This window comes from Ctenopharyngodon idella, chromosome 14, assembly GCF_019924925.1.
Source record: "Ctenopharyngodon idella isolate HZGC_01 chromosome 14, HZGC01, whole genome shotgun sequence".
Classification (NCBI taxonomy): domain Eukaryota; kingdom Metazoa; phylum Chordata; class Actinopteri; order Cypriniformes; family Xenocyprididae; genus Ctenopharyngodon; species Ctenopharyngodon idella.
In genome coordinates this window covers 20,174,659-20,202,083 of record NC_067233.1, presented here as the reverse complement: position 1 = coordinate 20,202,083, position 27,425 = coordinate 20,174,659, and the positions used below count along the sequence as shown (strand labels likewise).

The 27,425-nt window shown below is 43.6% G+C and overlaps 2 long non-coding RNA genes across 6 annotated transcripts in view; one reads left to right on the top strand and one right to left on the bottom strand.

The window, feature by feature from the left end:
* LOC127494694 (uncharacterized) overlaps positions 1-27,425 on the top strand; it is a 447,433-nt gene that overhangs the window by 391,300 nt on the left and 28,708 nt on the right. The gene's annotated exons all lie outside the window — the stretch shown is intronic.
* LOC127494695 (uncharacterized) overlaps positions 1-27,425 on the bottom strand; it is a 65,867-nt gene that overhangs the window by 19,990 nt on the left and 18,452 nt on the right. For all 5 annotated transcript variants that reach the window (XR_007924941.1, XR_007924945.1, XR_007924942.1 and 2 more), the window contains exon 2: positions 22,758-22,821. This is a non-coding gene — a long non-coding RNA (uncharacterized LOC127494695). The remainder of the gene's footprint in view (positions 1-22,757; positions 22,822-27,425) is intronic.

Genomic DNA, 27,425 nt, shown 5'->3' with positions numbered 1-27,425 from the left:
CACCTGAACCAGCTAATCAGTGTCTTCAGGATTATTAATACTACAGATGGGTGAGTTTTTATTTATTTATTTATTTATTTATTTTTATCAGGGTTCGATCTAAACTCTGCAGGACAGCAGCACTCCAGAACTGATGTTGTAATTTTGTTTTTAAAGCTATATTTAAAACATCAATCTTATAGTTTTGTGCAATTATGTAGTTATGTAAATAAACACAATAAGTGTGTGAATAAATCACTGCATATCAAATCCATCTGGTTTCTGTAACTATCTCCTCTGTAACACTATCATAGTCAATGCAGAAATTGACTATCATCACGACTTAATTTTCTCGTGATCTCGAGATAACAAAAGTTGTTTTCTCGTCATCACGACATAAAAGTTCTTTTTACAGTGATTGATTCTGAAACACACTGTACCCGGATTCTACTGTTGCTATAGTAACGAACACAACTTTCACGCGCATCTGATTGACGGATAAATCATGCGCTCTTATATCTTGTGGATATTTCAGCAAAATGTTTACTTCACTTAATAAAGTTTACAATAAATAAATACATATAGGCTAATCAATCACTGTTCAGTAAATGTACGCTAAACATTTTGTGTAATTAACATGTTTAATGATCAACAGAGCATTCAACATCTCAAGCGCAGCCAGAGTGCCTTCAGAAAGATGCCAGATTATTCTATAATTCTAAACATTATTAGATTAAATATTTATTTTCCTTATTCATTTGAAATAAAATTATATTACATAATGTGTTTGTTATTTTTATTCGTCATGTAGGATAGGCTGTGATATCATTAAACTGTCTTCCTCCAGCTTCCATTAAAAAGTGGTGCAATACTCCAGATTTCCAAAAAACAAAACTTTAATCCAGTTGATATAGGCTAAAACAATCTTGGAATGCTGTTTGAGAAGAGTGTTTATGTATGTGTTGTTTCCAACAAAGAAATGTAGAAAATACAATAGGTTACACACTGAATAAATGACATGGGCTATAAATCATATTTCTTATCTTATCAATCTCAAAAAGAGGAATTATTTGTCCATAGTTCAGATAACTTTACAGCTTGAAAGTCCTTGTAAAGTTTCAAATTAAACTGTTATCTTCCCCTGCATGAGTGTGAGCATCAGTAGCCATGAGTCGCATTGAAGTGATGTCATCTCCCTCTCTTCGATTGATTGGCTAGAGGAGGGGCTGTCAATCTAGAACTAGTGGACCAATGGTGACGCTTAAGCCCGGCCGCTTAATTTACATGAAACTCAAACTGCAACATTTGGAAAAGCAAGAGCGGAACATGGAAAGAAGAGCAAAGAGAAAAACAGCACAAGTATACAAAAGAGTAAAATATGAGCAGAAAATGTAAGAGAGCACAAAGTACAGAGTAATAAAAGCAAGGAAAACAACTTTTAAACACAAGTTTAAGATTTGCGCAATATAATTTTTAATGTGTTTAAAGTTTTGATTCATGCTTGTTATTTTTTTAAATTTGCTTTTAATTTTTCAATTCACGCTTATTATATTTTGGTCCGTGACCACGTTCTTTGCCATTCTGATCATTTTGCATTATTTTTTAAGTTTGTGCTATGTATTTTTACATGTGTTTTTAAATTTTTGATTCACGCTTATTATTTTTTTATCCGTGACCACAATACTATTGGCGGGAATTTAACCCCAAAGGGATTTAGCACTTACTAGCATGAAGAACAAATAGCCTATACATAGATTGTGCATTGAGATTGATTTAAAACTCAAACTCTCTTCGATACAAAAACATACCCTGTGTGAGTTCTTGTTTTTAATGTTGATAATATTATACAAGCAATAACGCATTTTTCTCAAATATTCACATGATTGCAAATGTGACATTGATTTTATACAACAGTTCAACAAACAGAAGAGTAATATTAAGTGCTGTACATTTTAAACACATTCCTGTCAGTATTGTTTGCTCTATTTTGCAACTAAATAATAGTTCCAACGAATGCCACGGCAGAACTTACTCGGTTACTAACCTAACCTCGGTTCCCTTAGATACGGAACGGAGTACTACGTCATCTGCCTTTTTAGGCAAGACGCAACGGGGAAACTCCTGTTTTCACCGATTCTGAAGCCTTTTTCAATCACGCAGTGAAACTGCACGACCATTGGTTCGTGAAGTTTAATAAAACGAACCAATGGCAGCGCGGCAGGGCCACGCGAGCCATGGGGAGCGAGCCCACTCGAGCCCGCCAAAATAGGCGGGGTCTCAGGCTATATAAGCGGCCGTCTCGCCTTGGCAAACTGATTTAATTCGATGAAGCGAGGGCATGAGGCGTCCTACGAATAGCACAGCAAATTACGCAGTACTCCGTTCCGTATCTAAGGGAACCGAGGTTACGTTAGTAACCGAGTACATTCCCTTTCGATACAACGCTACGTACTGCGTCGTCTGCCTTTTTAGGCAAGACGCAACGGGGATGTTAAGGCTAGCTATAAGGCAGTTTTTAGCGTCAGAGGACATAAGTCGACAGTCTGGAGCTGTTCAAAGGGAGGGCCCTTAAGGCCCCTGAGAACCACAGACAGGTCCCATGTGGGAACTGTACGGGAGCGGGGAGGGTTCAGCCTCCTAGCCCCTTTTAGGAAACGAACAACAAGGTTGTTCTTCCCTATCGACTGTCCTGCTACGGGAACATGGGAGGCCGCTATGGCTGTGACATAGACTTTAAGGGTAGAGGAGGAACGGCCCCTATCCATTAAGTCCTGAAGGAAAGACAATATCAGAGATATGTCACAATGTCACAAGTAAATGGGTCCTTGTCCCGGACTGTACACCAGGCAGCAAAGACTGACCATTTTAGTGAGTAGAGACGTCTCGTCAACGGAGCTCTAGCTTGTGAGATAGTGTTCAGGACATCTTCAGGGAGGTCTGAAGGCTCCCGTCTAGAAGCCATACATGGAGATCCCACAGCTCGGGTTTGGGGTGCCAAATCGTCCCTCCCGCTTGGTAGAGGATGTCTCGTCGGAACTGGCCATGGTTCCATGGACGTCAGCTGAGACAGGTCCGAGAACCATGGTTGGCTCCTCCATAGGGGAGCCACCAGGAGGACTTTGTGGGCACCTTCCCTGATTCGTCTAATAACCTGGGGAATCAGAGCGACCGGGGGAAAAGCGTACAGGAGGAGGCTGGGCCAGTCGTGGGCCAGCGCATCCTTGGACTTTGAAAAATAAATTGGGCAATGAAAGCTGTTTTCTGAGGTGAAGAGGTCGACCTCTGCCTTCCCGAAGACATCCCAAATTTCCTGAACCGCGCGGAGGTGGAGCGACCATTCCTCCGAGGGAAGGTTGCTCCGGGACAACATGTCCGCCCCTTTGTTCAGTATGCCCTGAATATGCGCTGCTCTGAGTGAGAGCAGGCTGTGCTGGGCCCACTCTAGGATGGATCTCGCTAGAGTGAAGAGGGGCTTGGATGAGAGCCCCCCCTGGCGATTTATGAAGGACACCACTGTCATATTGTCTGATATGACCAGGACGTGGTGTCCCGCCAAGAAAGGGAGGAAGGATTGGAGGCTAGATACACCGCCATCATTTTTAGGCGGTTGATATGAACCTCGCTCTCTTGGCTCCCCAGCCCATTTTGGAAGCGTCTGTGAAAACGACTTTCCTCTTGCACACGCACGCCTGGTTCACTTTGAGCGAGCAGCGACCATGCTGCCAGGCTTGGGGCGAGACCCGCGGTTTCAGCCAGAACTGTAGTGGGCACATATGAAACAGGCCCAACTGCAGAGCTAGCATCCTCTGAAACGTTCTGAGCAGCAGAGAGGATCCGGGCGTGAAATTTCTCGTGAGCTGTTGAATGGCCAGACCACGGCCCTCATGCAGGTTGAGTCGAGAATAATCCCCAGGAACGAGATACATTGGCTGGGACATAAAGAGCTCTTTGGAAAACTGACCTTGAGCCCCAAGCACTCTAAGTGGCTGAGGAGAAGGGATCTGTGTGCCACTAGCTCCGCCCCCGACTGGGCCAGGACGAGCAAGTCGTCGAGGTAGTTGAGTATGCGTATGCCCATCTGGGGGAGAGGGCCGTGTCCATGCACTTCGTAAAAAAGTGTGGGGAGCCAGAGACAGCCCGAACGGAAGGACTGTTTATTGATACGCCACCCCTTCGAAGGCGAATCTCAAGAATCGTCTGTGATGGGGGGCTATCTGGATGTGAAAGTAAGCATCCCTCAGATCCGGGGAAAAGAACCAGTCTCCTGGGCGAATTTGCGAGAAGATCTGTTTCAAAGTTATCATTTTGAACGAGTGCTTTATCAGGGCCCGATTCAGATATCTGAGGTCGAGGATAGGTCTGAGACCGCCATCCTTTTTGGGAACGAGGAAGTATCGGCTGTAGAAGCCTGATTCGCTCAGAGCCGGGGGAACCACTTCTATGGCTCCTTTTGCCAGCATACTGTTCATTTCGGAGCGTAGGACGTGCATGTTCCTGCTCTCTACTGAGGTATGGACCACTCCGTTAAATAATGGGGCCCGCTGAGCGAACTGTAGTACATAACCTCATTTTACTATGTTTAGTACCCAAGTTGACACTCCGGGGATGGCCTGCCAGGAAAGAATGCTATCCATGAGCGCAGAGAGGCGAGACTCATACTCTCGCAATGAGAGCAGGTCGATCCAGTGAGCGCGGCTTCTGCGTGGGACTTGCCCAGACATCGGACGCACTCACTGTCACAATCGTGGCGCGACATTTGAAACAACGCCGCAGGAAATTTGCTCAAAGAAAAAATGCCCTTTCAGCTTCCAACTGCGGCCACAGAAGGAAGAACGCCGTAAGCACGCGCTCGGCACTGTGGGCGGCTTGGGTGCGAATCGCTGACCAGGCTGCTTGAGAGCGGCGTGGAGGACAGAGCTGCTTGAGAGCGGCGAACTGATCCAGCTGCTGATGAGGCGGCGTGCTGATCAGGGCTGCACGAGAGCGGCAGGCTGGGTGGCGAGCCGAAAGTGAAAGTAAAGCTGCTCAAGAGCGGCGAACTGCTTGAGAGTGGCGAGCAGAGGAGAGGCGAGCTGATCTTGCTGCTGCAGAGTGGCGAGCTGATCAGCGGCAAATTCCAGCTGCTTGCAGGAAGAAGGCGGCTTCAAGTCTCGGGATCAACGAAGAGATGTGATCTGCGTCGCTGAAGGAGAATGAATCAGTTTGCCAAGGCTAGACGGCCGCTTATATAGCCTGAGACCCCGCCTATTTTATTTTATTAAACTCCATGAACCAATGGTCGTGCAGTTTCACTGCGTGATTGAAAAAGTCTTCAGAATCGGTGAAAACAGGAGTTTCCCCGTTGTGACTTGCCTAAAAAGGCAGACGATGCAGTACATAGTGTAGTATAGAAAGGGAACTATTGTTCTAGTTTGTTCTTCCTGACCGCCAGAGGCAGTGCTTCACACTGGATATTATCTCTTATTGCAAATGCACAGGTCAAGTTTAGGTGCATTCACGCCATATCGTAATTCCTGTAACTACAAGATTCTGGCTCGTAAAAAAGTGTTCACATCCTTGTAGAGCTCGTAATTACAGTTTGTAAGCTGAGAGTTTTCTGAAAGCTCCCACATGTACCACGTGGCCGCTGTATCACCTGATCGCCGTAGAGTCATTTATGTGTTGATAGTGGTGCCATAGAAATGTATAATAGAGTACCTCAGGGATGGCGTGTTTTTGTAGGCCAACCCGGAAGTTAGTGGCGCACGGGTTCCCTCGATCGAAAGCCTATGCATTTTTCCCATAGACTTTTGGAAAATTGCAAAAAATAAGCTCTGTGTTTAACAAAGGGTTATGACACTTACACATTTTGTCTATCAAGATAATCTTTACAAGTTAACAAAACATTTATACATTTTGAAGCCTAAATAAAGTGGTCAGATATAAAAAGCTAACAGTAGGCTATAAACGGACTACAGCACACCATGGTCGTGGATCAACGTCACCACCACCAAGCTTCCTCAAACATTATTTAAAAAACAACTTTATTTAAAAACATGCTTGCTGATTATGATCTGCGCTGTGTATGAATACTTATCCACTTTTTCATGAGAAATGTTGTCCAAATGTCCCGTTTGTCATGATGACGTCTAAAGTCCCTGCCAAAAGAAGTAGTCCCTTTTAGCAATTTGTTAGCAACCGCCGTTTTTAAGACACAATAAAGGTTTAAAAAAATCACAAGCGGGCTATAATTGGTGTGTTTTATGTCATAGATCAAAACGTGAAAATATTTAGAGGCTTTGTTAACCACAGACCTTATTTCAGGCGATTTAGCAAAAACCCATTCAAAAAACCCATAGACTTTAGGGCGGAAGTCCTAAAATGCTAACTCGCTTCCGGGTTTTGCCTACAAAAACACGTCATCCCTGAGGTACTCTATTCCCAGTCAAAGGACTTGAACAGCTCAGAATATAACGTCACGTGTTGTCACCTGAAGATTCCGGTAAATACGAGGTGGCGTGAACGCAACATCATACCAACAAAGTCCCTCGTGACCAGGATGACTCGGGGTGCTCTTCTGTTTATCAAGCATTGCAGGTCATAGAATATTATAAAAAATAATAATAATAAATACAATTTTAAAAAAAAAAACACTTTTGGAATCCGTTCTTCACAGCTTCGCAACAAAAAACATTTGTTGGTGTTTCACGAATGCGCATCTCTGCAGCGGATTCAGTTGGAATTTCATTCATTAAAAAAAAGCAGTTGACAACCTGAAAACAACAGCTCTGCTGGTAAGTTTGTTTACATATATGCTTGGGGTTCGTTCAAATTTTCCCTGCAATGTTTTGGTCGCTAGACAAAGTGTTTTCGCTCTGTGGAACTGCCATATAGTGCTATAATAATTTACTGCTGTAGTTTAGACCTCGCTAGGACTGTGTGCGCTCTGTATAGCGATCAGTATCTGTGCTACAATAAGTATAATACTCTGCTGGGTGCTTGTTCAAGTAACAGTAGTTAATATTGTGGAAGCAATTAAACTTCTTCCTTTGCATATATATATATATATATATATATATATATATATATATATATGTGACTGTGTGTGTGTGTTGGATGGAATTATTCAGGCTGAGATCAGGTGAATGGTCACTTAAAGTTGATTTACTGGGCCTGGGAAAAGACAAGACTGGGACAAAAATTAGCGCGTTAACGCAAATTTATTTTAACGGCACTAATTTTATTAACACGTGGTTAATGCAGCGCTCATTTTCTGTTTGACCCATGGCCTATCTATAGTAGTATCTATAGTAGATATTCTGGTAATGAGGATTGCTGAATACAGCAATGGTCAGAGTGATTCCGCTCGTCCTACAAAAATATCTTCCGTTGTCAGAATGGAAAGAATATCTCATACTTGCGCATTGTGCATGGCCATTCTCCAGACTGACGATGGACATGACTGCTGCCCTTCTTGTTTAGGCCTGGAACACCTGAAACAGGGCCTCACAGAAAATGCCTGTCTTGTTATGTCTTGGGAGAGGAGGATAGCTTTGAGGATAGCTGTGGTGGAAGAACACCACCTCCGCTGAGTAAAGCAACGCATAAACGTAGAAATGCTGAATCAACCAGTGCTTCTGCTGGCAAGAGACCCAAAGAAAAACACCTTAGTCAAGAAAGTGGATGTGTTGACTGCTGAGTTTGCTCAAATTAAGTCTCTGCTTATGAATTTGCAACCGGGTGAGAAACTAGTATCTTCAGTCGAAGCCCCGACTATGGAGTCGCCCATTGTGGAGGAGAATGTCCTGTCAATGGTGGCTTCTCACAACCAGTTCAATGATGAGGAAGAAGTGGAGTTTATATCTGATCTACAATCCTGTTTCTCCCATGATGGCTCCCAGGATACTTGTCACGGATCTGCAGAATGTCCACAGTCAGAGCAAGAGCTGGTGAAGCAAGCTCTTCGGGCTGCATTGGCTCGCTTAGGTCTTGACACAGCCCCAGCGGTGGCAACCACTTCTAGTGCTTTTTTCAGAGGTTCACCATTGAAACATCCCTGGGGGCCGTTGGCCAGGCAATGGTAGCGAGGTAGCATTTGCCAAGGTCCCGGCTTATGGTGAATATTTCATTTGATCTCATACAATCGGTGAAAAGCCCTACTCACATTCAGGGTCATATGTTAGACCTGGTTTTGTCACATAATCTGTTAATCTCTGATATGACTATCTCTGATCTTAAGTTCTCTGATCACAAGCCTCTTCTCTTTACTGTTCCCTTACACATTCAGTATGTAAAAAACCACATGGCGCAGCTAGATGGTCGCGCTTGTTTAATTGTAATACTATCAATAATTTTTCACAGTTATATAGAGAAAACATCTCAGGTTACGTATGTAACCATGGTTCCCTGAGAACAGGGAACTCAACACTGCGTTTACCGCATATAGGGAACGTCACACGTGAAACGGTGTCTGAAAGCAAAGTATCAAATCTCTCCAATCCTATTGGCCGGCGACAGCCTATGACATCATCAAGACACGGCCCGGAAGTATAAAGGAGCCGCCAGTGAAGCAGTCAGTATCTTTTCGTCTTTCGGGACTGTTTTGTCTGATCGCGATTTCATTGAATCTGGTATGGAAACTTTATATCGTGTCTGACAAATGTTTCAGAAAGTGTGCTAACCCGTGTCCCAGGTTTCTGACACCCGGTGACACACACAATCTGTGCGTCTGGGAGAGGAGCACGCACGGACAGTGCTTGAGGGCGCTGTGTTAACTGTGAGCGTCTCCCTATGAGGACGCTCCGTTCTCATTTGACACTCTTCTCGAGGGAAGAGGTGTCAGCATCTGTGCCTGGTGGTTCTGGCCCCGCTCGTGCTGAGGCAGAGCGGCGGCAGAAATCATGGGGCTCGCAGGTGGAGCTCGCTGAGGAGTTTGAGAGAGGTGTGGCTGGCGAGGATGAGCTGTTGGATGACGATGACGTCCTTTCATTGACGTCATCAGATCCAGCAGCGAGTGCTCTTCTGGCTTCTAGCCCTAGAGAGCAGGAGATGGCTGTTGATGAGGAAGCAGGTGAGCCTGCTGAATCTTCCAAGCCTCCCTGCCCTGCATGTGCGGAGCTGCTGGAGGTTATGGAACGCGCTTCTGGCAGACTGCAGCTGCCTTGGGAGCGCGTTAAGAAAGGATCCGCACACGGACGGCTCGACGAGTCTCCATGTTGAGATCGAAAAGGCATGGAAGAACCCATATTCAGCTCGTATTCATCGACATCAGCGGGCGAATTTCTGATGTTGAAGGATTGAGCCAGCATGGGTATCTGTCGATGCTTCCTATTGACGAGACGTTTGCGAACTATCTCGTCACGGGGCAGGCACCGACACTGAAAGCTCCGGTCCTGCCTTCTAAGCCCCTTAAGACCACCTCTCGTTTAAATGGCAGGGCATAGGCGGCAACGGGTCAGGCCGGGGCGGCAATACACACCATGGCGGTGTTACAGGCCTACCAGGCCGACCTGCTGAAAGATCTGGATCAGGGGCAGGGTCTGTCCCCTGAGGCAGTAGAAGAGCTGCGCCGGACCACGGATCTCGCTCTCCAGGCCACCAAGCAAACCGCCGCGTCGATCGGAAGATCGATGGCGGCGATGGTGGCCACGGAGAGGCATCTGTAGCTGAACCTGGCGGACATCAGGGAGAAAGAGAAGGGCTTTCTCCTTGATGCCCCGGTTTCGCCTTCCAAACTTTTTGGCACCTCCGTCGAGGCGGTGGTGGGAAAGTTCAGGGAGGCAAAGGCGCGCTCAGCAGCGTTTAAAACCTGCATACCGCTCAGATCTGAATCTGGGCCCAAACAGACAGGAGGTCCCGGCCCATCTCGATTTGAGGATCGTAGACAGGGCCAAAAGTCCAGCGTGGCCTCTCAGGCACCTCCTCCTCCACGGAAGAAGAAGCAGGATTTGAGAGAGGTGATTGATCGCAGACGCCAGCAGCGTCAGTAGTCGATCACCTCTTTGCAAGGGCAATTTACATCTGCCCTCTCCTCTTCTTCTTCCACCTCCTGTGTTTTTTGATTCAAATTAACATGCTCAGACGCTTCTTACAGTCAGGCTGACGGCTGGGCTCATGATGAATATTTTTCTGATGGCTCGCCTTCTGGCTTGATAGTGAAGAGGCTCTTTTAGGCTTTAAAGAACCCTAGATTCCATCCTTCCATTGGAAAATGAGGAGTCTTCGGTCTTCGAGCCGCAGGAAGGTAAGCTGGGTCTATATTTATGTTTTAAAATATGTTGACCTTGTTTTTCCTGTATAGTTTTTCCTGAGCATGTAGGATTGGAAAAAGATAGGGTTTTTTTGGGCACTGAAGTTCCATTAGGTTGGCTGGAATGATTTATTTGTACCACAAAATGGCCGCCTCTCAGCCACCTTTGGTAGAGTAGCTTCTCCTCTGGTTTTAGCTAGAGTATGTTTGAGTTAACACTCTTTACTTCAGATATATCTATGTCTGTGTCGGCCTCCTGGGCTGCCTGACATTGTTTGCTTGTTGAGCTTTGCTTTACTTGAGTTTCCTCTTCTCTGGTTGAGTTCAGAGGTTTAGTTAAGCCCCAGGCAGATCTATTCTTCGTGCGGCTTATAGGCCCACAGCTTAGCCAGCCTAGGCTAGAACTAGGGTTTAAGTGATTTTTAAAGCATTCACCTTTTATTGCTACTATCCTCTGTCAGGTTGTATAGTTCCTAGTTCTGGCCTCCTCTTATTTGAGTTGTCAGGCCAAATGCCCATTACTCTTTTGGTGTAGGTGCTAGTTAGATAGCAGCTAAGGTAGCAGGCTGTCACTAGCCTCCCTGGTGCCGTTGTCTCAGGTGGTAGGCCCTTATCTTTGCCACAGGTTACATGAGTAGTAGGCCTGTTTCTAGCCTCCGTTAGAGCATGGTGACTTTTTGTACTCCCCTTGCTTTTAGGGTTATTGGTTTTTACTGAGCACATGACCTGATGGATTGCATAGCTCAGGTTGAGTGGTAGGGAACCTCACTTTCAGTTTGGTTCTTTTTAGCTCCCTTTAGAGTTAATCTCTGCCACAACAGCTTATTGTGTCTGTGGAGTTGAAGGCTCTGGTGAATCTGAGCCTCCTTCTAGCACGATAGCTTGTGATTTCACAAGTGTTGTTGGTAGATGTTCATGAGATTTGCTCACTTAATTTAGCACCGCCACAGGTTTATGCCCATGTCTGTCCGAAGTAGTAGGCCGCTTCAGGCCTCCTTCAGACCATGGTAGCATATGTTGTTGTGCTCCCCCTTTCTGTTAGGGTTTAGTGTGTTTGAGTACATTGCCTGTTGGAATGTGTAGACTTAAGCTCAGGTTGAGTTAAGCTAGTTAACTGCAACCTGACTTGTTAATTGGGTTTGTTTGTTGGGTTTTTAGAGCTGGTTCTCTTTGAGCTTGGTCACCTGTGAAACCACTAGCTGACGCCACATGTCTTTTGGAGTCGCAGGCCCCGCTTGGGCCTCCTTCAATTAACATGTTGGCACAGTTCTGTGTTGGTTTTGCTATTACTGCCACTGGCTACGCCCATGTCTGCTATATAGCAGGCCCGGTTTGGGCCTCTCTCAGAGCATGCTGGCGGAGTGTGTACTCCTCTTGCTTTAAGAGTAAAAGGTGCTTTACTGAGTACATGGCCTGTTGGTTTGTGTTGGAATTATTAGCTCTAGTCGAGCTAAATAGTTACCTCACTAAGTAAAGTCTGGTTCTATTATGGCTCCCAGAATTTTTAGTGGCCACTAGCTGGCGCCACGTGTCTGTGAGTTGTAGGCCCTCTGGGCCTCCTTTGAGAGGACGTTGGCGTATGTCTTTGTACTCCTCTTGCTTAAAGAGTAAAAGGTGTTTTACTGAGTACATTGCTGAGTGGCCGTTGGCTCAGGTTGAGTTTATCTAGTTAACCTCACTTTGGTTTGGTTTCTTGTGTTTGCTCCCTTGAGCTTGAAACACTGCCATGAGCTGACGCTATGTGTCTGTCTGAAGTCGTAGGCCCACTTTGGGCCTCCAACAGAATATGATGGCGTATGTTGTACTCCTCTTGCTTTAAGAGTAAAAGGTGCTTTTACTGAGTACACTGCTTGTTGGATTGTGTTAGGTGGACTGTTATGTGGGCACTCTACAGTCTTATCTGCTGGTTTAACTCAGTTTCTTTCTGAACGAGTTACATGTCTGTGGGTTCTTGCTTTCAGCAAGCTAGCTGTTCGAGGTGTGTGGCCTTAACAGGCCGCCCTTGAAGCTTTTCCACCCCCACATCTGGGAGTTTTTCTACACTGTGTAGAACTGTTGTCATGTTGTAGGCCCCCTCTTGGGCCTCCATGATTTTGTGCCTACAGTACAGTCTATCTGTTAGGTTGAGCTCTGTACTCCCCTCTTTTGAGGGTTGTCCTGCTTAGTACTTAGCTCCCTAAGCTGGTCAGTGGTTGAAGGCCTCTCCGAGGCCTCCCTATTGAGGATCAGCCCCCAGGCTGGTAATGTACTCCCCTTGTTTGGTTTCCTTTAGAGTGCACAGCCTCCTCAGTGCAAATAATCAGGCGCTGAGTAGATCCTAGGATTGAGCAGAGTTTACTCCCCTCATTTTTAGGGTTAAGAGCACTTAGCTGAGTCCTGCTCTCCTAGATGCCCATCTCTACGCTCTGGTCTGAGTTGCTTACTGCCCCTTTGCAGTCACTCTCACTGGATATCTTCTCTGAAGAATGTGTAGTTGAGGATCTGTGTTCAGACAGGTTGCTGACCAAGACTAGGTTGCTATCGGACCGGGTCGGCCTCCCTGGTGGCATTTGGGGTGACTGTGTTCCCCTTCTAGTGACTGGCTGGGGTTCCTTCCGGCCCCGTGGCTACATTCCCTTAGAGGGACCCTCTTTCCTCGGAAGGTTCAGTCCCAGAAGCCTTGGAGCGGCCTTGGTAGGCCTTCTGCGGAAGGCCTCTTTGAGGCTTATAGCTTGGGCTGTTGGCCGTAGGGACTGACAGCCTTTGTTTGACCCAAGGGAGAGTTGCTCTGGCATTTCATTTGAAACTGCTAGTTGGCGTTTGTCTAGCCATCTTCTTGGCACGCACTCCCCTCAAGCATGGCGGCGTGGGTATATCGTTCCCCATATGCGGTAAACACAGTGTTGTGTTCCCTTTTGAAAGGGAACGTCTCAGGTTACGTATGTAACCATGGTTCCCTGAGAACAGGGAACGAGACATTGCGTTCCTTGCCATGCATCGGGGCTGCCTGCTGAACAGTCCCTTCAGACGATAAGATACTGACTGCTTCCTGGCAGTATCTTCCTGGCAGCTCCTTTATACTTCTGGGCCGCGTCTTGATGACGTCATAGGCTGTCGCCTGAGAGGCCACGCTGGACTTTTGGCCCTGTCTACGATCCTCAAATCGAGACGGGCCGGGACCTCCTGTCTGTCTGGGCCCAGATTCAGATCTGAGCGGTATGCAAGTTTTAAACGCTGCCGAGCGCACCTTCGCCTCCCTGAACTTTCCCACCACGCCTCGATGGAGGTGCCAAAAAGTTCGGAAGGCGAAACCGGGGCATCAAGGAAAAAGCCCTTCTCTTTCTCCCTGATGTCCGCTAGGTTCAGCCACAGATGCCTCTCCGTGGCCACCATCGCTGCCATCGATCTTCCAATCGACGCGGCGGTTTGCTTGGTGGCCCGGAGAGCAAGATCCGTGGTCCGGCGCAGCTCTTCTACAGCCTCAGGGGACAGACCCTGCCCCTGATCCAGATCTTTCAGCAGGTCGGCCTGGTAGGCCTGTAACACCGCCATGGTGTGTAAGGCCGCCCCGGCCTGACCCGCTGCCGTGTAAGCACGAGCGGGGCCAGAACCACCAGGCACAGATGCTGACACCTCTTCCCTCGAGAAGAGTGTCAAACGGAGCTTCCTCATAGGGAGACGCTCACAGTTAACACAGACAGCGCCCTCAAGCACTGTCCGTGCGTGCTCCTCTCCCAGACAGAAAACGCACAGATTGTGTGTGTCACCGGGTGTCAGAAACCTGGGACACGGGTCAGCACACTTTCTGAAACATTTGTCAGACATGATATAAAGTTTCCTTACCAGATTCAATGAAATCGTGATCAGGCAAAACAGTCCCGAAAGACGAAAAGATACTGACTGCTTCACTGGCGGCTCCTTTATACTTCCGGGCTGCGTCTTGATGATGTCATAGGCTGTCACCGGCCAATAGGATTGGAGAGATTTGATACTTTGCTTTCAGACACCGGTTCACGTGCTACGTTCCCCATATGCGGTAAACGCAGTGTTAAGTTCCCTTTCGAAAGGGAACTGCTCTTTTAAACTCGGCTCGAGCGCGGTTCGCATGCAGTGTGAGCGCTAACCGTGCCAGAGCACGGAACAGTTACTCCTTTTGTGTGCGCTACTGTCATCATTATGACAGCAAACATCTTTATTACTACTTTGCACCGCTACTACTAGACAATCGCGCTCGGGCTTGGTTCAAGGCAACCGTGCCTAGTGTGAGTACACCCTAAAGTTAACAATGCCCTGGTTAAATGAAAATATTCTCTCTCTCCGGCGGATATGCCGACAAGCAGAACGTAAATGGAGAAAGTCCAAACTTTTAAGTTAGCTATGAAGCTCTGCAGGTTGCATTTTCTAATTTCCAAAAAGCAGCAAAGAACGCAAAAATGGATTATTACTCAGATATTATTAATCAAAATTGCCATAAGCCCAAGGCCCTTTTTTCTATTATTGACTCTGTTCTAAATCCACATGCAAAAGTTCAAATAGTATCATCTTTAACACCTGAATACTTTCTCAGATTCTTTATAAACAAGATCACTGATCAGAGACCTCATACTGTTAAAATTAATATTACCACTTCTGAATCTTTTCCCTGCACTCTCACTTGGAGTGTTTTTGAACCAATCTCACTGCCTGCCCTACAAGAAATCACTGTTCAACTAAAACCTACTTTTTTTCGTTTGATATCATCCCCTCTCGTATTTAAAAAAAAAACTGTTTGATACCCTGGGGCCTAGACTTCTGGTTATTGTCAACAAATCACTTAGTTTGGGTATGATACCAGCAGATCTTAAACATGCGTCGGTGGTTCCATCTCTTAAGAAACCAAATACTGACCCTGCTGATCCTTCAAATTATAGGCCAATTTCTAATCTGCCTTTCCTTTCTAAAATTCTTAAAAAATTGTTCAACTTCAGTTACACTCTTTCCTGCTTCAAAATTCTATCTATGAAACATTTCAGTCAGGCTTTAGAACATTTCACAGCACTGAGTCAGCTTTATTAAAGGTGTTAAACGATATTTATATGGTAACTGATCAGGGTGATAGTGTAATATTGGTGATGTTAGACCTTACTGCTGCATTTGATATGATCGATCATGAAAATTTTATTGCCCGTCTCGAGACCTAGGTGGGCATGACGGGAACAGTTTTACGCTGGTTTAGTTCCTATTTAAAGGACAGGAGATTCTCTGTTCGTCTTGGTACCCTCATGTCTTCAGCAACCAATCTCCCATGGGGGGTCCCATAGGGATCTATACTTGCTCCTACCCTTTTTTCTTTATATATGCTCCCTTTGGGCTTTTTCCGTATTTTCCGTAAACATGGTGTATCTTTTCATTGCTACGCCGATGACACCCAGATTTATCTGCCCCTTAAACGCTCAGGTAACATCTCCCTGGGCCCTCTGATGGAGTGTATGGAGGACGTAAAAATCTGGATGTCATCAAATTTTCTCAATCTAAATGAAAAGAAAACTGAAATTATATTCTTTGGCCCACCTAGTGGCATTCCCACAAAATTTGTTAATGCTCATCATGTCTTATCTCAAGCTAAAACTCTTGTTAAAAACTTAGGCGTCTTGCTTGACAGTGATCTGAAACTTGACAAACAAGTGAATTCAGTTGTTAGATCCTGTTTTTTTCATCTCCGTCTTCTTTCCAAAATGAAGCCTTTTCTTTCTTTTCATGATTTTGAAAAAGTAATTCATGCTTTCATATCATCACGTTTAGACTACTGTAACTCACTGTTATTGTGGAATGAACGCTACTTCCTTGGCCCATCTCCAGTTGGTCCAAAATGCGTCAGCTAGACTTTTATTGGGTCTCCGTAAATCCACTCACATTACACCTGTGTTAGCATCATTGCATTGGCTTCCTGTGCAGTTTAGAGTGGAGTTTAAAATTCTAGTTTTTGCTTTTAAGTCCCTAAATAACTCAGCCCCCTCATATGTATCTGAACTTTTATCTTTATATAACCCTTCCCGAGCTCTTCGATCTAGTAGCCTTAGGTTGCTCGCTGTTCCCCAGAGTTAGACTAAAACAAAGAGGAGAACATGCTTTTGCTGTTGTGGGCCCTAAACTCTGGAACAGGTTACCAGTTAATATTAGATCTGCTCCGATATTACAAATTTTTAAATCTTTGCTTAAAACTCATTATTTTTCCATTGCTTTTAATGTCCCTTGATGGTTTAATTTTGCATTTTGACTTCTGTTGGTGTTTTGATTTTCTTTTGATATTTTGTTGGTCAAATTGTCTCAATTTTATATGTGACATTTTATTTGTGACATTATTTAATTGTCTTTGCTTGCATTTATTTTATCTGATGTTGTAAAGCACATTGGTCAACTGCTGCTGTTTTAATGGTGCTATATAAATAAACTAGACTTGAAACTTGAAACATTATATTGAGGAGTTGCAAAGGTGCTGGGCTAACCCTAGATCTCTTACGCACCCCACTAGTGCAAGCAGAGCATCAAAGACCATAGATATAGAAAGACTGTTTACTCCTATTAGTTATGAATGGGAGAAAGTGCAGCACGCAATATGGCAGAATATGTCCCGCCTTCTAAGTAAAAGAGGCAATCGCTGATTGATGAAGTCATTGCGTCACTGCAGCTGCCATTAGAGGTTCCGGTTCCCATAGAAACCTGAGACTCGTGCTTAGGACTGCACATGCGCATTGGCTCGTCTTGCCTGAAAAATAAGCTTTTTAACACTATTTGAACATATGAAACAGCATTTATGGGACAGTTCATATCAGATTTTGTTAATATATTATTTAATTGTGATTTAAAATTGTGCTTCACCAAGCAGTTTTTGAGATTTTCAGGATTCCCGCATTCAAATAGATAGGACTTGGTCTTGAATGCCCAAAATAGCTGCCCGGAGGCATTGCAAATATGGCCGCTGAGTGAACAGACTTTCCTTGAAAGGGACTTTGCTGCAATGCAGGATGCAGACACTTATGGCTTGGGTCAAATGCCTAAAGTAGATCCAATTATTGCCTCTTCTGTTCTCTCCCCAGAGGAGGTCTTGAGGCCTAATGTTCGTTGCCCCTGGCCACAATTCTAGATTACAGATGACCTCCTCATTTAGGCATATAACACAGCAGCACGAATGGGTCGCATTGGCAATTCTCTCCCATCTCATGTTGGCCCTGTCTCAGTCCCTTCAATCATAAAGAAATGATCCTTTAAACTTAAATGGCATTCATGACAAGAGAGCTGGGCAGGCTTATGTCCACGCTCACACAGACACGCCGCCAAGTCTGGCTTGCACAATCACCTTTGTCTGAGGCATGTAGGAGAACACTAAGGGACCTTCCAGTAAATCCTGGGCAGCTCTTTGGGCCAGCTGCACAGCAGACAATGGAGCGCAGTGTCCAGGTGAATCAGACCAGGCAGCAGTTTACTGACCTGAGGAGAGTTCCACCATCTCAATTACATTACCGGCAGCCCTCTATAGGGTATGAACTACCACGCTCTCAGTTTTCAACATGCCCAGGTGATATTCACAGGGGCCAGCCTCAGCGCTTAGAGTGATCTCAGTGAGTAGAACATTCTGCTCAGTGACCCCAGGCTCGGGGACAGCAAGTATTTCAGGCCCCAAGGGACAGAGTGCCTGGCCAATGGCCCCCAGGGATGTTAAAGGCCAGGGATGCAGGACCTGAAGGTCTGCAGCCGGCCGCCGGACGTGTTATTCATTAGCAGCTCAGTTACTGGAAAACAACACCCTCCGACCCATAGGTTACAGCAACACTAACTCAGGGGTACAAGCTGCTGTACCAACGGTGGCCGCCTACTTTCAAGGGGGTCAAGATGACCATCGTCTCAGACCCCAACAGTTCACTTTCCCTAAGGCAAGAAATAGCACAACTTCTACAGAAGGGTGCCATCAAACCGGTAGAATAGTCAGAATGGCTCGGTGGGTTCTTCTCTATATACTTCATAATTCCAAAGAAAGACAGGGGTGTAAGGCCCATACTCGACTTTTGCAGCCTAAACAAGTTCCTGAAGATCTTACCATTTCGATTGTTGCGCATAACCGATGTTCTCCAGGAGGTCAGGCAGCAGCACTGGTTCACCACAGTAGACTTAAAGGATGCTTACTTCCATATTCCAATTGCTCCATAATACAGGCCATTACTACGCTTTGCATTTCAGGACCAGGTCTATCAGTTCTGTGTCCTCTCATTCATCCTTTCTCTATCCCCACGAGTCTTCACCAAGTGCATGGCGGCGACCCTGGCTCCAATCCAAGCCAAAGGACTACAAGTGCTTCCGTACTTGGGTGACTGGCCCTTTTGCTCACACTTTCAGGAGCAGGCAGTGCTAGAAATCACACAGCTGCTCTTACATATTACCCGACTGGGCCTTTCTGTGAATTTCAGCAAGAGTCGGCTAACTCCAAGTCTGTCTGTGGGGTTCATAGGTGTCATGCTCGACTCACGATTAATGAAAGCCTCGCCATCAGCACAGCGGGTGGACAATATACTGCTCCTCCTTCAGCGTTTTCGAAGGTAAGCCAGACTTCCATTCAGGTGCATCCTCAGGCTCATGGGTATGTTGGTAGCAGCAGCTGCTGTCATACTGTTAGGCCTTTCAGAGATGGGTGAACAGTCTCCACGTGAATCCCAGTCCCAGGCACATTCTCGTCAGGTCCGACAACACATCAGTGGTTTATCACATCAACCATCAAGGGGGCACGAGGTCCAGCTAATCCCTTCAGGTATCACAGGAACTGCTGACTTGAGCCTTCCCTCAGTTTGCAAGCATCAGAGCAATGCACATTCCAGGGGGGTCAAACGTGGTGGCAAATTTCTTGTTGCACCACAGACCTCTATCGGGAGAGTGGAGGCTTAACCCAGAGGTGGTAGAGATGATATTGCAATGGTTTGGCAGGGTGGAGGTGGACCTCTTCGCCTCAGCGACATCGATCCATTGCCATCTCTGCTTCTCACTAGTGGAGGAGTCCAGTTTGCTGGGGCAGGATGCTCTAGCCTACGCCTGTCCAGATTGGTTATTCTATGCCTTTCCCCCGATACCGTTGATCTTGGTGACTGTTCACAAGGTCCTTCAAGGACACCACAGGCTGCTGCTAGTAGCGCCGACCTGGCCGGGGAGACCTTGGTTTCCAATACTGTACAAGCTCCTAGAGGGAGATCCTTGGAGCCTTCCCCGGAGAATGGATCTCCTCCACCAGTTGGAGGGTCAGATTTGGCACCAAAATCCAGACAATTGAACTCTAGAGCACCTTCTACCAGGAGTGCTTATGCCTATCGATGGAAGCTCTTCGCTGATTGGTGCAGAGAGCATGCAGTGGCCCCAGAGCACTGCCCTGTTCCCCTGGTTTCACGTTTTCTGCAGTCACTGTTAGAAAATAATAGGGCAGCTTCTATCTTAACAGTCTATGTGGCTGCAATTTCAGCACATCGTGTACTAATAGATGGTCAGCCATTGGGGACTCATGCCTTGGTTACTCAGTTTCTTAGAGGTGCTCAATGACTGCACCCTCCTCAGTCCACTCGGGTCCCCTCGTGGGACCTGAGCCTAGTCCTAAAATCTCTTACATTGCCTCCTTTGAACCTCTGGAGCAGACTGACCTGAAGTGGATCTCTCTGAAGCATTTCTATTGGCCATTACTTCGACTAAGCGTGTGAGTGAACTCCACGCATTATCAGTTAACACATCCTGTATGCGCTGGAATGCAGATGGCTCAGTAGTGACGTTATGGCCAAACACAGTATTTCTCCCTAAGAGGCTCTATGCCCATTTTAGAAACCAGGCTATTGAGCTGCCAGTGTTTAATAATACAATGTTGAGTACACAGGAGGAAAGTGGAAGCAGACTTTTGTGCCCAGTAAGAGCTCTCTGGGGCTATCTGAGGGCCACAGAAGTTTTTCGGCAATCATACCAACTTTTTCTCTGTTATGGGGGGCCAAAAAGAGGTCAGCCTCTCTCAAAGCAGAGATTGTCGCACTGGGTAGGTTATCACCCATGCTTACAAATCTAATAAATATCCAGTGCAATTGGGGGTGAGATGCCATTCGACAAGGGGCTGCACTAAAAGGTTGTGTTGGAGTGTTTTGCGTGTTGGAGTGGTTGCTTCTGATACTATTGAAACAGCTGTCCTGTCGGGACCCTCAACTTCCTCTTAAGGTTAAGTGGGACCTCCTTGTGACCTTGTTGTTATAAGTCATCCAGTGTGATGCACTGCCTCTGGCAGTCAGGAAGAACGAAATAGAACAAGAGTTACGTATATGTAACTGCTGTACTATGAGTTGACCGCCAGAGCTTTCTGACTCAGAGAGAGCTTTCTGTCTCTCTGAGTCAGGGCGAGAAGATTCCATAGTGACAGTCTGCAGGAAGTCAAGTGGTTAAATAGGGGAGCACCCTGAGTCATCCTGGTCACGAGGGACTAGGGATGGCTCAATACCACAATTTTGGCTTCGGTACGGTACCACAATCTAATACCGTTATATCGATATTAAATCGATACCATACAGGGTCTAAATTTTGGCGCAGGTATTGCACATAATTTTACTCATTCTCGCAGGTTTCGCATTTACAAAGCGGGAAATTACCACAAATGTGTATTAGTAAATTAATCAACACAGATTATCACATCAAATCAGTAATTTAAAAACTTTCTTGTGAAGTAATTTCAGCAATACTTTCTTTCCACTCTCTAACTCTCAAAATGAGCAAATTGCTTCTGGCTTCAAAAGACATTGCGCCTGTACTATATAAGCGAGCTGCACGCTGCGATACAACACTCTTGTGCGTGTTTCAGAATCACTTGCCCACGTCTTTTTAAACCTTGCCAATTTGAACATCCAAGCGATTTTATCATTCAGTAGTAACAGACTTGGGAGCTCTTTGAGAGATGGTTTCTTTGCGCTTATACCAACAAACAGCACACACACACAAGCCGCCTGTATAGAGTTTGCGCATTCTAAATTGAGTTGTTTTACCTTAAATGGTCAAATTCACACAAAATTGTCAAAATGTCCGTCTTAGTGAGTATACACATAAACACAGTCTTTATGTCTTACGTGAATTTAAATAGTTTAATAGTATGCGTCATCGCATGTGTAATAGTAGCCAATATTGAATTTGTGAAGCCAAAAATACATACTGCTGTCTGTCACTAAATAACGTTTGTAACTTTAAATTAATCTTAAGGATTTACCTATTTAATGTATTAACAGTGACTATCCAGTGTTATTTTACACTTGATTTCTTTATTTAATTTCTGTAACTAGCATCTCTGTACCTGCAACTACTGTTAGAACTACCTAAACTTAAGTGCAAATATTATGAGATATAAACATTGGTTCAAACGCACGCTGGAGCTTTCATGTTATCTAAACGATATGATCTCATGTACGTGCGTTAATCAGTGTTAAAAGAAAATAAATGTCTAAATTAGATCATTTGAATGACGCACTGACCTGTCGATCTCGAATTGTCTTGTACAAGTCAGAATGAGCAAGTGACAGATGCTTGGCAAGGTTTGATGGTTCTTCATCATTTTTATAAGGAAAGTAATTCCAAATTATACGTCTGCTTCTCTCAACGAGAGATAGTTTTGGGCATGTTGAGTGAGATTCAACTGCTTTATCCATTTTGTTCCTCAATGTTGTCACATTTGTCGGTTTCACGTCAGTTTGTGTAGCACACTGCCACCTAGCGGAACAGCAGCATATACTGAAATGAGCAAAATCATGAAATCATACCGTTTGAAATAAAATATATACCGGTATTTTCCCAGTACCGGTATGCCGCGCATCCCTACGAGGGACCTGTGCATTTGCAACGAGAGATAATATCCAGAGTGAAGCACTGCCTGTGGTGGTCATCCAGAACTCATAGAACTCATAGAAGTTATAAACGTAACTCTCGTTCATCTCCAACAAAGTCCCTTTAAGACTGTATAAAGTCTTTGGTCTCCAAGCCACACACAGCGGTGTTTTGTGAACAAATCTGCAGCTTCGAACAAATCGTGAGAATCACTGATTCAATGACCCATTCATGAATACAGCCACTTGCTTCGTTACTAAATGAATAAATGGCTCACTGACTCACTCATAAAGACAGTAACTTACCGCCACCTACTGGTGGTTTTCGTTTAATATTTAAAAGTATCACTTTCGTTTTTTACCATCATTGCATATTTCTCTATGTATATTTTTTTTAAACATAATTTATTTCACAAAGGTATAGAGGTAAAAATGCACTGGGAAATCAATTTAAGGTGGCAAATATTGTCCCTTGGAAAAGGTGTGACTGTAGTCTAAGTGGAAGAGTGGGGGTACACAGAAGGATGTTAAATGCCCCAGGGGGTACTCCACTCTAAAAAGTTTGGGAACCACTGACATAATTATAAAGAAGATAAAATGATGTTAATATTTGTTGCATAATTACTGTAGCTCAAGCAGTAGAGTATGGCGCTAACAAACAAACACCAAGGTTATAGGTTTGATTCCTAGGTGAATGCATGAACTGATAAAATGTATACCTTGTAAGTTTCTTCAGCAGTCCAGTTAGTGACCCAGCATAAGCTTGACAGGAAGTGACCGTCACTGTAACAACACACATTAGAGACTTAAGCTTCATTTTTAGATATTGAAATGATCATTTGAAATAATAGTTAGTTGTATTACCCTCTGACATGAGACACAAAAGGGTTGACGGTGAAGCTTGACAGTCCTGCATTGTTTGGCTTTATTTATGAGCTCAGTGATGAACCGTAATTCATTTAATTCATAATCAAACTCAGTCCAGTCTCTTCAGAAATGAGTAGAGAGTTTCTATGTTAGCATATGTTAGCACCTTACAGAGCAGAACATCTAGGTGCAAAAACAAACATGCAAATCACACTCGAGTCAAAGAGTGATAATTCTGATAAAAGACAAATGATTATAGTTCACAACAACAGTGGCTCCAGTTTGGTGTGCGAATCACACACAGAACTAAAATATTCTATTGTACATAAATCTAATCATCAAAACAATAAGGACATTTAAATGTCTGAGTACTCTGCAAGTACATGAATCTTTTAGTTTTTAAAATGACTTTTATCTTGCTGCCAATCTGTAATAATGTACAGTTGGTAAGAAAAATATTACTTGCCTGCTTCCAACTAAAACTAATATCTCATGCACCACAAGGGGGCGTTATTCATTAGTGAATTACACTATGACCATATACTGTAGAAACTGTAACTGTATATTGCTCCAACTATAAATTATTGATAGAGTGGGAACTATATTGCAACTAAACATAAATTGCCCTACATTTCACATTTGCATTTCTAAATACTAATTAGGTATTTGGCTAACACTTTTACCAATTATTAATTATAGAGACAGACCCCCAAGACAATCTGAGATAACATGCTTTTTGACAATGGTGAAGGTCCTTTGTAGGGTTCAAACCTACAATGTTTTAGTTGCCAGCCCAGATGTTTAACCCCTAGACTAACCCATTCATATCTGAATTTAGACAGACCGGTATATTTATCCTCCTCCACAGAACCCTGATAAGGATTTGACCCAGAAACCATCCTATGCCATATTCTGACGTTTATGTTTTCACGGCAGGTCAGGCCAGATCTCAATCTAAGCGAGGAAAGAAATGAAATTTCCCTGACAGTGGGAAAATACCAGACATTGTACCTCTACATGAAACTGAAACAATCTGAGTCTGGGTGCCTCACCAAAGAACAAATGCTGTTGACTTTGAGGCAAACAGATCACATTTTCTGAACATCTACCATTCCTCTGACTCCCGAGCAGCAGTTGTTTCACAGCAATATCACTCGCTGTCTCATGATACAGGCCCTCTGTGAACTGTTGTTGTACAAATATAACTGCTGAACCAGCACCAGTGTAATTCCACCTGAATCTAGAGTCTGAAAACACATAGACACATCACTGTTGTACTGAAACAAAGAGCAGCAGTTCATTATGCCTTCAATTGTTTTATTAATGCATAGGTGAATGTCACAAACATATGTTCAGGTCACATTTTACCCTAAAATAAAAGAGAAAAAATAACACACGCACACACACACACACACGTTTATTTTTGTGAATTGTGGGATATTCCATAGGCGTAATGGTTTTTATACTATACAAACCGTATTTTCTATCGCCCTACACCAACCCTACACCTAAACCTACCCATCACAGAAAACTGTGCACATTTTTACTTTCTCAAAAAACTCATTCTGTATGATTTATAAGCCTTTTGAAAAATGGGGACATGGGGTAATGTCATCATAAGTCACCCTCTCCTTGTAATACCTATGTCATACCTATGTCATTATACAAATTTGTGTCCTGATATGTCACAAAAACACGCACACACACACAAATTAGGATTATAAAGTTTGTGCATCACAACATAATTTTCATGATAATCAAGCAAGTTCACAACATTATAATGGATCTGTGATTCTCATTAGATTCACACAGCAATCTGCAGAAAACAAATGCTGCAATTCAATGTTTTTCAATCTACTACATCATCATAAGTAGTAGTTTTTCAATCTACTACATCATCCAGGCCCTAGTCATTTCTAGGCTTGATTACTGCAATGCTCTTCTGGCTGGACTGCCATCATGCACAATCAAACCTCTACAAATGATTCAGAATGCTGCAGCACATCTTGTCTTTAATGAGCCCACATCACACCTCTCTTCATCTCTCTACACTGGCTGCCACTTGCAGCTCGCATCAAATTCAAGGCACTGACGCTTGTTTACAGATCTACCACAGGCTCAGCACCCTCCTATACTTCCACTCACTCTTATGAGACTACATCCCTATCAGAAGCCTGTGATCACTAAATGAGCGAAGGCTCGTGGTACCATCACAAAATCGCTCTCTAGAACATTTTTGTTCACTGCTCCTTGCTGGTGGAATGATCTCCCTGCCTTCATCCGGAATGCAGAATTCCTGGCAATATTCAAAAGACAGCTGAAAATTCATCTCTTTCAAGAGCTCTTAACCTCATCAAAAAAACTATGTTTTCACTTACTTTAATCCCTCCCTATTCTAGCTTATGCTACTCTAAGCAATGTCTGAAACTTGTATTGTGAGCAATTCTTGTGTCTATTTGCCTCTTCACGATGAATCACTTGTTGTATTCCTCACTTGTAAGTCGCTTTGGATAAAAACGTCCGCAAAATGAATAAATGTAAATGTAAAGGCAGTAGAACAAATACTATCATGATGTAAATTTAAATCTTTATCATTATTTAAATAAAATATTTAAATGATTTTTTAGTCACAATACAGAGAATGAGTGTTTTTTAGGAAAAATGTGCTTAATTGTAATAAAAATACATGTAAAAATGCTAAATTATTACTATTAATAATAATATTATAACATTTTTAATATTTTGGGGTGAAATATTACCCTGACAGGTTTTGTGAGATTCATCCATATAACCATACATATCTAGCACACATTTTCTCTAAAAACAAAAAGAGTTTCAGGGCCACTATTTGGCCAAAAGTTAAATACATTTACATTTATGTAAATACGCAAGCAGCAAGATGCTGATAGCAACATAACATTTAACATTAACACTACTGTGTTCATATGACTGCTATATTCATGGGTGAATGAATTTGAACAAAGATGTATAGGAATTGTTTTGAGCAGCCATGCTGATATGAGATCCCTCAAACTTAATTTGAAGCTGATCATAAACGGATGGAAATCTCTTGTGTTCAAACATTCCCATTCTGCGAGATTGCTTTGAAAGTCAAATATGTTGTGTGTGTGAGTGTGTTTATTTTCATATGCGGTATGAACCCTAACCTGTGCTGCGCTCCATTGTTGTGTATGCATACTCACATGGAGCCATGCAGTCCATTTCAAAAAGAGTGACAAAAGTCACATGACCACAGCACATGGTTCAGGAAACAACAAACAAGTCAGTACACATAACCAGACACACACTTCCTGTTTTTCAGCATGCACACACCCCATGATTCATGACTCAAGACATTTCAAAGGAAAATTCTCAGGAAATTTATAAAGCACGCTTGTGGGAAAAGGAGCATCATGTGACTTCTAATTTAATGTGTAGATCTCCTTGAAAATTAATTGTATACTTGTACAGATTTTAAAAAATCCTGAAAAAAATGTATCTATGTTAAAGGGATAGTTTACCCAAAAATGAAATTCTGTTGTCATTTACTCACTATTTCAAAAGAAAATTATTTTGAAAAAAGATGAGAACCAAACAACATTGGACCCCATTGACTTCCATTGTGATAAAAAAAAAAAAAAGAAAAAAAAAAAAGACAAGTATCTTCTGGCGTGGTCTGCAGAAGAAAGAAAGTCTTACAGGTTTGGAACATGATGGTAAGTAAATTTTCGTTTTTTGGGTGAACTATCCCTTTACCAGATGACTCCCTTCATAGCGGGTGTGTAACATGGTGACTGTGGAAAAGGAGAAGACTGTGTACGAAATAAATGAGATGAGAATAAATGAGTTTAAAATGAATCTGAGGCTTGTTGTACAACTGATTCATTTCCTTGTTGAATTAACCTTGACCAGTGGGGCATGATGGGAAATCACCTGTGCCTAGATTTGTCATGATGTAGTTTGTTTGCACATGAGGTCATAGAATAAAATGTAAAATCTTTTAATGTTTCCACATTATCCAACCCGCACACTATGAAAACACAAGCCCACAAACACATTAAGTATCTGTAGTGAAGATCCCCTCCTGTACAAACTGAACAACCTTTAATTCACATCTTTACTCCTCTGTTCAACACATGCACGCTCACTCACAGCTCAACCCCCGTCACTTTCACAGCTCTATTCAGTCAGAGCTCTATAGAGATGCTAGTCATTATTGGTTTTTGTGATGTGTGGACATCATTGTTCTCGGACTCATTTATTGCATCTCTATTGTCTTTGGCAAAGAAGACACCATGATACATTTCACACATACAGTATATGAAAAACATTTATACCTTTTTCTTATATTTAAAGACCCTAAAACTGTCTAGTGTAACCTTTAAGTGAAAATGCTAAAATACTTTGATTGCATAGCTACTTATTTTAATAAAAAATATCAATTCTTATTTTCAAACATATTTTAAAAATATTTATATAACATGCATTTTTGAATCATTAATATCAGTTTGTTCCAAAAC